Source organism: Furipterus horrens, unplaced genomic scaffold (assembly GCF_987537825.1).
Source record: "Furipterus horrens unplaced genomic scaffold, mFurHor1.1.pri manual_scaffold_6, whole genome shotgun sequence".
Lineage (NCBI taxonomy): Eukaryota > Metazoa > Chordata > Mammalia > Chiroptera > Furipteridae > Furipterus > Furipterus horrens.
This window is the reverse complement of record NW_028327176.1, coordinates 91,088,630-91,101,665: the sequence shown is the minus strand read 5'-3', so window position 1 is coordinate 91,101,665 and position 13,036 is coordinate 91,088,630.

The window sequence follows — 13,036 nt, the reverse complement described above, 5'->3', positions numbered from 1 at the left end:
GCGCATCCTCAAAAATGTTTCACCCACAAGAGTGTGTGATTAAAATATTTGGAGATCATAGCTTACTGCACAGTACGGTGCCCATTTGTGGTTTAGTTGGTGCCCTTGAGCCTGCCCCATCGGGGCGGCTTTCCTCTTCTTGGGAGAGGTGAAAGCAGCAGTGTTCAGCGCTTGCTCTCCCCTCCTGGCCTGGAAGCAGCAGGCATTTGGAAAGTCTGCTTTATGAGGAGATGGAGTTGACTGGACACCCACTTGTGGCTCACAAGGGATCCCTCCACCGCAGAGACCGAAAGCCAGGGAGTGGTGGCAGGTCCTTCTGCTCACAGAGGCAGCCCCCTCCATCTCCACTTCCTGTCGGGGATTCAGCTCTTTCTCAAGAGGTCAGTACTCCATTTGTTCAAGGGCCTGGGAGCAATGAGAATGGCAGCCTCACCCTGGCTGATGTGAGAGTTTAATAGTTTGTTTCCACAGGTGTAGGCACCGCGGCTGTGGCAGCACTCCAGGGCTGGCGAGAGCGGGGAGCCAGCCCACAGAGAGAGCAACAGTGTGGACAGGGCTGCCCGGCTGCCCTGGTGACCTTTCAAGGAGGGAGCTAATAAATTCCCTGTCCTCACTCCCCTCCCTTCCCCCAAACCCAACAGGAGCTCTCAGGGATGGCAGTCGTCCAGGCCAGGGAGCAGGCTCTTGAAAAGTGGGGTCTGGATCTGGACAAAGGGAAGGTCTCCTGCACAGCACGGGAAATGGCCTCCGTTTTGGAAAGGTCTTGCCTCTACCCACAGGGCTTCCTGCCCCTAGGCCCGCAGAGACAGCGCAGTCCAGCTTCACAAAACCCTAGGGGAGTGGTGAGAAGAAGCTGAGACTGGAGGAGGGAGCTGGGGGTGGGAGAGATCCAGGTGCCTGTGAAATGTCACAGGAAGTCCGACCTTTCCCCCATGCACAGCAGCTAGGCAGCTAGGCAGTGATCCAGCTAACTCCAGGCCTGAGCCACTGCCGCGGAGGGAAACCCAGGAAGGAGATGGGAAGGGGTGTGCTGGCTCTCTGATCCCTAACGACCTCCAAGGGACTCCAGGGAGACTGGACGTCATAGATATACATGCTGGTGCCTCCAGCAAGCCTGTTAGGAAGAGCTCCCATGCTTTTGTTCACGCAAAATACACAGATCAGGTTCTGGCTTTATCTCTGGAGCTGAGGGTTCTGGCTCTGAACAAAAGGAGATGGGGGAGGTGGCTGGCAGAGAAGGGGGAAGGGGGTTCTCTCTTCTCCTTGGGAAAACTCAGAAGCCCCAAGCCCATCTCTGCATCCATCTGTGTAGCTCCAGGCAGCTTCCGACATTTCTCTGTGCCACAGTGTCCTCATCTGGAAACTGGTAATAACAGCACCCACTCAGTGGGGTTCTTGGAAGAGTCAATGTGACAGCCTGTATGAAAGCATATGTTCCTCCCCAGGAGAAACGGAGGAAGGTGGGCCAGCGCCATTTTATGGAACACCCCAAAGGGATGCTCGGCTCTAAATGCCTCTCCTTGAAATAGCAGGACCTTTCCCTAAGGGTTTACCGAGTGTCTCCTCGGGCCCAGCCTTGGGGGTGCCCTGGAGCAGGGAGTGGGTGGAGGCTAGCAGCTGGGTTGGAGATCAAACAAACCAGAAACCGCTGAGGGCTCTGGAAGGGAAACAGTTTCAGCGCAGGACTTCTTAGAAGGGGGAGACTGGGCTGGAGGAGGCGGGGTGTGTGGCTAAGCACCACTGTTGAATCAGAATTCCAGGGGAGATGTGTCAGCGAGGTAGAAGGCAGGGCTGGGAACAGGAGCATCACCCAGGAGGGAGGCAGGGCAAGGAGATCTCTGTGTGCTGGGGCCGGCTGGTGGGAAGGGTGACATACGGGTCCTGGGGTCCATGCTCTCAAACGCCACACTGTGTGTCTTGATACCACAGACATAGAGACCCTACGCCAGAGAAGCCCTTCCAAGCCCTGCCTCTCTGGCTGTCTTTCCAATACCTACTCTGAGCAAAGCCCCACCCCTGAATCAGTCCAGAAGTTTGCTCTTATTCTTTTTTTAAAAATTTTTTATACTCATCCAAGGCCATTTTTTCCCCATTGGTTTTGGGGGTCAGGGAGAGAGAGGGGCAAAAATATCCACGTGAGAGAGAATTATAGACCAGTTGCATCTCGTACATGCCCTGACCAGGGATCGAACCCACAACCTAGGCATGTGCCCTGATCAGGAATTGAACCTGCAACCTTTTGGTTTACAGAATGACACTCCAATCAACTGAGTCACACTGGCCAGGGCTACTTTTATTCTTTTATTTATTTTTTTTAAGTATGTTATAGTAGTTCCAATTTTTTTCCCCTTTGCCCCCCTCTGCCCAGTACCCGTCTTCCCTCCAGCAATCCCACCCCCCTTAGTCCATGTCCATGGGTCATGCATATAAGTTCTTTGGCTTCGCCCTTTCCTATATTAACATCCCCTGTCTATTTTGTACCAACCGATTATGCTTCTTAATCCCTGCACCATTTCCCCATTTCTCCCCCATGCCCCTCCCAGCTGATAACCCTCCAAATGATCCCCATACCTATGATTTTGTTCCTATTCTGGTTTGCTTACTTGGATTTCGTTTTTATTTTTTAGATTTAGTTGTTGATAGTTGTGAGTTTGTTGTCATTTTGATCTTCTTTTTCTTAAGTAAGTCCCTTTTGTTATAGAGCGGGAGTCTCCAAAAATCCCCAGAGTCTGCAGGTTGGGGAATGGGGAAAGAAAACAGCTTTTAAGATGCCTTCACATGCCTGTGGTTAGTGGCTACTGTCTTTGTTACACAAATGGCTTTGATACTTCCAAGGCCCCAAGAAGATGGGAGGGGGTTTTGGACCATGGGATGGTAAGGAAAGAGCACACAGAGCCTGTGTAAGGTTCTGTGAATGGTCAGAACTGGTTACCATGCCCACTGCATCACAGGATGCAGTAAGGGATTTAAAAATAAGCAGCAGACATTTTTTTTAAGGGAACATCATGTGGCTTTGAAAAGGGGGAACACCTATGCAGTTTTGGAAAGGAAAGGGAGAACGCCATGCAGTTTACAAGGAGGCTGGGATCGCCACGCAGTTCTGCATTAAAAGCTGGCAGGCACCACAACACAGGCAAAACCTCCCCAATCAGGATCGAATGATTGGCAGCTACCTGTAAAGCTGAACTGTGTCTAGGAAGTAGGGAAACGGTATCTCTAACTTTTCTAGCCTGGTTTGGTAGCAGGAGGCAGAACTATGTGTTTGTGAGTGTTTTAAAGAAAATAAAACTTAATGGCAGAAATCCGCAAATAATCTAAATCTATATAACCATTAAATAAATAATTATTTTTTTTCACTAAACTCTGGTATTGAGTTATGCTTCTGGCAGTGGGCAATTGGGCCCCTAACTGAACAGCCCATGGGTTCTGTTTCAATCAGAGCAGCCCATAGGTTCTGTTACACTTTGACATTTCATATAATAATGGCTTGGTGATGATGAACTCTTTTAGCTTTACCTTGTCTGGGAAGCACTTCATCTTCTCTTCCACTCTAAATGATAGCTTTGCTGGGTAGAGTAATCTTGGTTGTAGGTCCTTGCTTTTCATCACATTGAATACTGCTTGCCAGTCCCTTCTTGCCTGCAAAGTGTCTTTTGAAAAATCAGCTGATAGTCTTATAGGCACCCCTTTGTAGGTAACTCTCTGCTTTTCTCTTGCTGCTTTTAGCATTCTCTCTTTATCTTTCACCTTTGGCATTTTAATCATGATGTGTCTTGGTGTGGTCCCCTGTGGGTCCAGCTTGCCCAGGATTCTCCGTTCTTCCTGGACCTACCTGTATATCTATTTCCTTCACAAAATTTGGGAAGTTTTTCTTCATTATTTTTTCACATAAGTTTTCAATTTGTTGCTTTTCCTCTTTTTCTGGCACCCCTATGGTTTGGATGTTGGCAGGTTTAAAGTTGTGCCAGAGGTTCCCAAGCCTCTCCTCATTTTTTCAATTCTTGTTTCCTCATTTTGTACTGGCTGACTGTTTTTTTTTCTTCCTTAGATTCCAAATCACTGATTTGAACCCTGGTTTTCTTCCCTTCACCATTGGTTTTGTGTGGATTTTCCTTCATTTCACTTAGGATAGCCTTCACTTCTTCCTTTATGCCTTTGCTGTACTCAAGCAATCTGTCAAGCCTCTGAGCATCTTTATCACCAGGTTTGGAATTCTGAGTCTGTTAGGTTGGCTGTCTCCTCGTCACTTACTTCTACCACTGGAACCTTGATCCATTTCCTCTTTTGGGTCTTATTTCTCTGTCTCCTCATCTTGACAAGCTCCCGTGTTTGTTTACCTCTGTGTCTTAGGTAGAGCTGTTGCTCCTGTTATGTTGCAAAGGGGCAGAGCTTTAGGGATTCGTCAGTACAGGGCGACCTGTTTCACGTTGTGGTGCTGTATATGGGGAGGGGTTTGAGAGAGAACAATGCTACTTGCCCAGCACTCGCCCCTTTTCCAGGCACTTCTCCCACTTCCATATGGGACCGGTGCCCTTCTAACTGTTGCCCTGGCCATTGTTACGAGAGAGGATAGGTCTGCAGACATTCTAGGACAATGGGGGCCCTTCAAACAAGCAGACTCTGCTGAAAGACTGGCAGTTTCTTCCTCTGCCCCAACCCCCACTGGTTTGCACAGTCAGAAGCAACGAGGCTTGATTTTCCCTGGCACTGAGACTGTGAGCTGCATGGTCCAGTGAGGAGCTGGGAACGCTCCCCAGGTGTCCCTCCTGACTTTTAAAAATGTGTAACTGCACTTTCTGCTGGCCTGCCACTGCCACCACTGCTGCCGCCACCACACTGTGTCCTCTCCACCCCGGCTCCGCCCCTCCTACCTGTCTGGATGAGTATTTCTTCTTTATATCTTTGTTTGTTGGACTTCCATGCAGCTTGATTTTCTGGACCTTCTGGTTGTCTCTAGTTTTAGGTAGTTGTATTCCTTCTTAGTTGTGGAGGGAGATGCAGGGTGTCTGTCTATGCCTCCATCTTCTCAGGAGCTACTTTTATTCTTTATGCTGCTGAAGTCAACAAGAGAAAACAATACTTTCTTGTCATTCCTGGAGTTCCTACAAATTCATTCATTCACCAAATATTTATTGAAGGTCTATATTCACTATTGTAAGCTTTGGGAGATACATCAATGAATAAAATGGAGCTACATTCTGATGGAGAAAGACAATAAGCAAAATAAATAAACAAAAGATATAGTAAATGCTATGCAGGAAAAGGAGAATAAGAAAGTCTTGGGAGAGGGTTCAATCTGAAGAGAGTTGCCAGAGAAGATCTCATTAAAAAGGTGACTTCCGAGTTAAGGCCTGAAGGAGGTGAGAGAGGAAGCCATTTAGGAATCTGGAGGGAGAGCATTCCAGGCAGTGGGAACAGCAGGTACAAAGACTCTGAGGTGGGAATGTGCCTGGCATGTTCAACCAACAGCAAAAAGCCAGTGTAGCTGGGATAGAGTAAGGAAGTGGGAGCAATAAGAGGAGACAACAGAGAGTGAGTGGGGGATCCAATGTGGAGGACCTTGTAGGCTGTTATGAGATCCTCATCCTCAACTGAACCCTCCACACTGTGCTTGCTTTCCCTCTTTCTAAACTCACTTTAATGATTTCAAAATTTCAAAACCCATGGACCAATAAGCGTGCATTTGGCTGCAAGTAACAGAAAAACCAACTGGCAGTGGCTCAAATCGTAAGGACACAGATTTGTACCAGACAAGTGTCTGAAGACAGTGGATCCCAAAGCTGGTTTGACAGTTCTCAGATGTCATCAAGGACCAAGGCTCTTCCTGGTCTTTCATTCTCCATCCTCAGTGTGTCTCCTCATGGTGACAAGATGGCTGCTGGAGTTCCAAGCCTCACACTCCCTCCCAACAGCCTCCCAAGTAGAAATAAAAGGGTCAGGCAGAGAAAAATATATCTGTACAGTGAGAGGATGGGACGGGAAGACTTTCTCCTCACACATGTCTCTTATTGTGAGAAAAAGTTTCCTAGAAGATGCAGCAGACGCTCCCTTATGTCTCATTAGCCATTGGAGATACATACCTACTCCTATACCAATCAGTGACAGAGGGGTATAGAGAGTCATAATTGATTTGTACTAATTATGACATCTTGGGACTGAGTGCATTGACTCCTGGAGGAAACTGAGGCTCTTTTGGCAAGGGAGGAGAAGTGCTATGGGTTATGCTATAGTGTCTGCCATGCCCATCCCAATCTCCACTGCTCCCCGTTTGTAGCACAAAGAAAACAAAGGCCTTCAACCATCCACCTACTTTCCCTCCCCATCTATAATGCTTCCAAGGCTACCCCTCCATTGAACTCACCATTGTTCTTCCCAAATCAGCAACTCTGCCTGGCTTTCCTGTCCCAGCAAATGGCAACACCATCCATTGGCCCAAGGCAGAAATATGGGTGACTTCCTGGACTCTCCCCATTACCTACTCTTCACATCCCTTTGTAAGTCACCTCCTTCATAGTTCTTCAAAATGTGACCTCCTTTCCATCCTCACTGTGACTGCTTGCGATCAGCCCCAGACTCCTGCCACAGCCTCTTATCTGGTTCCTGCCTCCAGTTTCACTCTCTTCCAGACCAGGGCAGGCAAAACGTAGGGAGGCGCTCAGCCACAGGTGTGTTGCAGCTCTGCTCCTCACCACCTGCAACCAGGCCAATGCTTCCAAAACACAAATCTGATCATGGTGCCATTCAAGCTAGAAATGCCCCAGAGCTCCTCTCTGCCTTGATAAGAAATTGAACTTTTAACAATAATCTAGTGATGCCACCTGTCTTGCCAGCCTCTTCTCCTTGTTCCCCCTTCTCCATGCTCGTCATGCCTTGGTCATTCTAGTCTCCCTCATGCTGTCATGCTTGCATCCTGGGTCCTGGGCCTAGGACACTCTTCGCCCATCTCTTGTGCTACCCTAACTCACTTTTTTCCTATTATCAAATATTTAAGACCTAATAAAAGCTATAAATAATAATGCAGCTGATACCCTTGTACTGCCACCATCACTCAACATAAGAAATAAAACATTACCAAACAGTAGAAGGCCCCTGGCATATGTCCCCAGTCACATCCATCTCCCCGATTACTGGGATGATCACCATCCTTCTAATGATGTTTACTATTTATACAGCATAGGATTGGACAGTTAAGCAATATAGTGCTTTGTTCTGAATATTTTGAATGTTTTTAAACTTTAGAGAGCTCTGGCTGGGTAGCACAGTTGGTTAGAGTGCCATCCCAATAGGCCACAATTGCAGGTTTGATCTCTGGTCAGGCCACATACAAGCAACCAATGAATAAATAAGTGGAACAACAAACCAATCTCTCTTCTCTCTTCTCTTCCTCTCCCTGCTCCTCTCTCTTGAAAAATCAATGAATAAATATTTTTTAAAAATAAAATAAATTTTAGGTAAATAATATCATATGGATTACATTCCTATGCAATTTGTTTTCTTATACATTATGTTCATGAGATTTAGTCACATTGATGTGTGTCGCTCTAGATCAGAGGTCAGCAAACTTTTCTGGAAGGGACAGATAATAAATATTTTAAACTTTGTGGGCACAACAGCCTGTTTCAACTACTCAACCCTGCCATTATAGTGTGAAAGCAGCCATAGATAATATGTAAATGAGTAAACGTGACTGTGTTCCAATATAATTTTAATTACAGAAACAGGCAGAAAGCTGGAGAACATATTCCTGCCCCATTAACTTTGGGTTTGACCTAACAGAATTTAACCAACAGAATGCTAGAGGATATGATGCATGCAAATAGAGGTTTTAAATGTATTTGAATGGTTTAGCTTGGCCTGTTGCAGTCCTGCCATTTGCCATGAGAAGACCGTGCACCCAGCAAGCTGTTGTCTCTTTGGCCTGAGTCCCCAAATGAGAGACACATACAGCAGAGTAAGCCTAAGGAGAATCACCTCAGATAACCTGAAATCCTGTGAGCAAGAAGTAAGTGCTATTGTATGTCACTGAGATTTTTTTAAGGATTATTTGTTACAGAGCATTACTACAGTAGTAGCTAACTAATACAATGGACATTTAAGTTGTTTATAATTATTTGATATTGCAACAAAGTACATGCTTGTAATGTGTCAACTGCTACATCAGTGCATCTTTGACTTTACTAGTTAATGCTGATCTGTTTTCCAAAGTTTTGTACCAATCCACACTCCACCAGCAGTGTCTCAGTTTCCATGGCTGCATACCCTTGTCAACACTTGATTTTGTCAGATATCTGCTGATCTGATGGGTATGAAATTGCATTGCTTTTCTAACTCTTGCTCATCTTTCCCTTTCTCTGAACCTCCTTCCCTAACTCCCCAGTCTGAACTAGATCCGCATTCTCAGTGCACCCAGTGCTCCTTATGCTTGCTTCTCTTACAGTGCTGATAACATGGTATTGTATTTGTCTTTTAGTCTGTCACCAAACAGAGAGTCCCCGTCCTCTATCCCCAGTACAGAACTCAGCACATAGCAGGCACTTAGTAAATAATTTGTTGAATAAAGGTTGGATGAGAAACCTTAATCAAACTGGTCAGCTCCGTCCCTAGGGGAATGTACAAGTTGAGACAACTGACTCGTCACAGGTACAATACATACACCAAGGTGGGCGAAAGGTCAGAGACTGATTGCTTTTCACATGGGTATCTGACTTGGGCTTTGAATGGTACTTGTTTTTATGCTAAAATGAGATCAGACCCGGGTGGATCTCAGGAGACTAGCAGTAGCTAGAGAAGTGAATGAAAGCTAAACCCTAAGGATCTGGGAGCATTTTGTGGGCAAATGCAATCTAACAAAAGCAGGCGATAGCAAACAGCTAGTATTTGTTGCACACTGCTCTAAGCACTTTACACATATTTAGAGCCTTTCAACAACCCTATGGGGGTAAATATCAGAGAAGGAAACTGAGAAAAGCAACTTGCCTAGGATACACAGCCAGTGAGTGGAAGACCTGGACTTGTTTGAACTCAGGCAGTCTGGCTTCAGGGCCTGAACTTTTTAATCACCATTCTCTGCTGCTATGGTGAAAATCATCACACACATTTCAAGGCAATTACTTTAGAGATCAAGGAGCTTGGCACCTCCCAGAGATTCCTTCCCTGAAGCGCTGGGAACCTCTTTGGACGTCGTGGTTTTGTTTGGTATATCCAAGGTCACATCCAAAGGTCAGAGTTCTGAGAGATCCTTGAGAATGGCATCTCTGCTCCCAGGCAACATGATAGAAAGAGAAAAGGTCTGGAGCCAGGAGACTCTGGTTTTAATCCAAGCTCAGCCACAGTCTTGGTTTAGGTTAAAAACTGAATAGCCTTAAAACTCCTCAAATGAAGAGAAAAGCTGTACCATAGGGGCTGGGTGGTATTGGTGGGACACCCAAGGATTGAACCAAGGTTTGAACCATGGATGGGGACCTTGCATTCATTCTGTGCCTTCCTCGCTAAGACTAGCATCTCATTCCAGGGTCAAATTCCTAGAAAGTGAAATCTGATTGGCTTAGCTTCAGTCAGGTGTTTTCCGCCAGTCCAATCAGCTGTGATGAGGAAGGTGCGATCCCACAGATCTCAGGAAAAGGCAGGCTGTGGTGAGCAAGGCAGATATCCCTAGAAGGTATCTAACAGCATTACTAATTCACTGTTGACCTTAGCAAAACCATCCTCCTTCCTGGGATTCGGTTTTCTCCTTCGTAAAATGAGAGATTTCATCTTTGTCTTGTTCACCTTTGTATCTACTATGCCTGGCATGTTAGATGTTTAACAAATGTTTGTTGAGTTAATGAATGGACTAGAGCAATCTCTATATCATGTTCTGATTCTGATAATCTATCTCTGAGAATTCTTGTATGTGAGCTACGTGGGTTCTGGGAGCCAACAGAGAGGAAGAGGAGGGAGAGAAGGGTAGACAGACACTGGCTGCAGGTGCCCCAGGAAGCCAATTTAAGCAGTCTTTTCTCTGGGCATCTTTCTAGTGCCAATCGTCTGCCCTCACCAAGCAGCCTTCCAGATGGAACTTGGCTTCCCTAATCTAATGGACTCTGTCCCTAGAGAGAAAGTGACCTTTATACTCTGTTAAGTTGGCTTCCTGACAATAGCCAGCATAATGCCATCTGGTAAACATGGTCCAAAGGAGAGGATCCTGGATTGGAATCCAATGTCTAGAATCCAGACTCTCACTTATTATGGTGACCTGGGTGGGTCACTTAACCCCTCTGAACATCAGAGTCTTCATTAACCAGACAGGTATAAGCATATTTGTTCTGCCTCATTCATAACAATGCTTGAGGGATATTGATTGCTAAATAAATTGAACTACGTTTATGGTTGCTAACTAAGATTTTTATTTTGTATAACCCACAAAAGAATTTTATGAGGTCCCTACAATTATTATCCCCAATTTACAGATGACAAAAAACTAAGGCTAAGTACTTGCCTAAGGTCATACAGTTGATGAGCAGCAGCAGAGTCAGGTGCCACACTCTAAACCACTAAGCTCTGCTGCCTTAGCCTATGGCCCAGCTGTAACAAATGCATGACGATGGGGTGGTAGTTATTAATATTGCTTTGCAGGATGTAGGCCCCCTCAGATAAGCTAAACATTGAGGTTCCAGACCCAAACTTAGATTTCAGAGAAGCAGAATTTGGGGGTTTATTCCCTCTGAAAAAAAAATTAGTCTAAAAACTACATGAATTAAGAAATCCTTGGGCTATTAGTGGAAAGAAGTCCAGCTCAAACTAGCTTACTCAAAAAAGGGGGTATTTATTGGCCTTCATCCCAGGAGGGGCAAAAGTTAGGCACCTGCAACTGGAGCTCCAAACACCTGCAGGGCACTCTCTCACCACGCGTGCTGCCTGCCTTCTCTCACACCCCACAGGGGCGTCTCCTCATGCAAGGGAGCAAGCCGGCAGCAGTTCCAGGATCACATCCCAACAGCTTTGCAAACACAGCTGAGACGAGATTTCACTTCCAGCAAGAAAGTTAAAAATCTCAGTGGATAACTCCTATTGGCCCAGCTCAAGTCATATGTCCTGGCCTCTGAACCAATCAGAGTGTGGTTTTCTGACTGGCTGTCCAGCTTGGATCGCATGCCACCCACCCATATGACCAGTGAGAGTGGCTATCAGGAAAGAGGGATGGGGACAGAGATGGCAACACAGATATGGACTCTGGGGGAATCTCTGAAGCCAGTGGTCACCCCAATTTGTATCCTCTCTAACTGGTGACCCCAACCTTGGTTTCCTCTTTGTCAATCCACATCTAATAAAAAGTCACCTAATGAGCTGTTAGTTTCATATTTTTGTCTCCTTCAGAGGGATCCAGGTGGTCTTCCATATAGATGGAGGGGTGGGTCTGTCTTCTTCTGCAAGCCACTTCATTCTTCAATGTACTTCAACTTCCTTGTCTGCAAAATGGGGGTAATTAAGAGTGCTTGACTTTCCTTACAGAGCCATGTGAGGACGCACAGAGCTAACAGATGTGAAAATTGCTCTAGAAAGAACAAAGCACCATATTTACAAACACAGGATGTACTTATAGATTTATTATGCTCCTGTGTGTCCCCCAAAAGGATTTGAGGTAGTTCGCCAAAATGCACACAACACAGTGGGATAAAAATAAAGCGATAGAGCAAAGGGAAAACAAGAGTAGAAAAATAAAATAAAGCCAGGGAAAATGCTAGCATATGGAAACCCTCGCCCAAAATTCCTGAACAAGTTCAGATCTGAACTTCCTCATGAACAAAAAAGTGGGAAGCATAATCAGTTACAAAAGGCACTGTAGCCATAAGGTAAAAATGTATCAGCATGCCTGGAAAGACCACTTAGCTTGTCTTGGCACTAATGCTTAATAAAAATGTCTTCTCATCAAGAAGATATTATGGATATCAAAATATCATGAATATGTTTATTCAACAATATTTAGATTCCTGTCCTTTTGTTTTCATGATGTCATCTGACATCTACTTCAGTATCTCATGTGAATTCACCATCTATTTATGATTTTATTTAATTTAGCTAAAAACTGGATACTGATTAAATATCAGATAAAACCATCCCTTTCATCTCTTCTGCTTTCTTTTCTTTTTACGGTAAAATGAGGCTGAGCACAAGGGTTGGTACAGGTGTTCCCCAGTGAAGTACGGGACAAAAAGTTTAAGCATCTTGGCTAAGCTGAAACATAAAAATCACCAAGACATAAAACTAATCAAAGCAGGTCATAAAGACACTGCCTTGGCCTCGGTACCTGGACTATAATCTGCTGCCCTGGAACAAAATTCAAACATAAATCAGCCCCCACTATATTTTTAACCACCTGTGAAATTCTTCATTTCCTGCCCGAAATGTTTCTGACAGTGAATGGTTTCACCCATCCCCACTCCTGCTCTGAGAAGGCAGCGATGGGGGTCCAGGTCTGGGCCCCCCAGGTCAGGCAAGCCCAGGATGGGACAAGGGATAGAAGAAGTGACCAAAGAGTCTCCGTGACAGATAAGCCAGGGCTGTGGCTAGCCTATACAGTGCTTTTGTTGAAAAGGGAACCCCCTGAAAGCACAGGAAGCCCCTTGGGCTCCCACCTGGGGTGCTCTCTACCCCATCTTTACTTAATCCAATTTCGATTATCCTCCCGGACCCACAGCCTCAGCAATATCCACAGCATTCTTTTTTTTCTGAGCTGCCAATTCATCAACAGTAAGTACCAGACAGTTGGCATTAATTATATGATGTCTGGTATTTACCGTTTCCTGTTGTCAGTCTGTCTCTCTCACTAGTTTGAAGGTACCTTGAGGGTAATGACTGGTTCTTATTTTATATGTCTACCTTTTAAAAAATAATAATTTATTTATTTGTTTGTTTATTTATTTATTTTATTTTTAGAGAGAGGGGAAAGAGAGGGAGAGAAACATCACTGTGTGGTTGCCTCTCATTCGTGCCCCCAACTGGGGACCTGACGTGCAACCTAGTTATGTGCCCTGACTGGGAATCGAACCAGCGACAC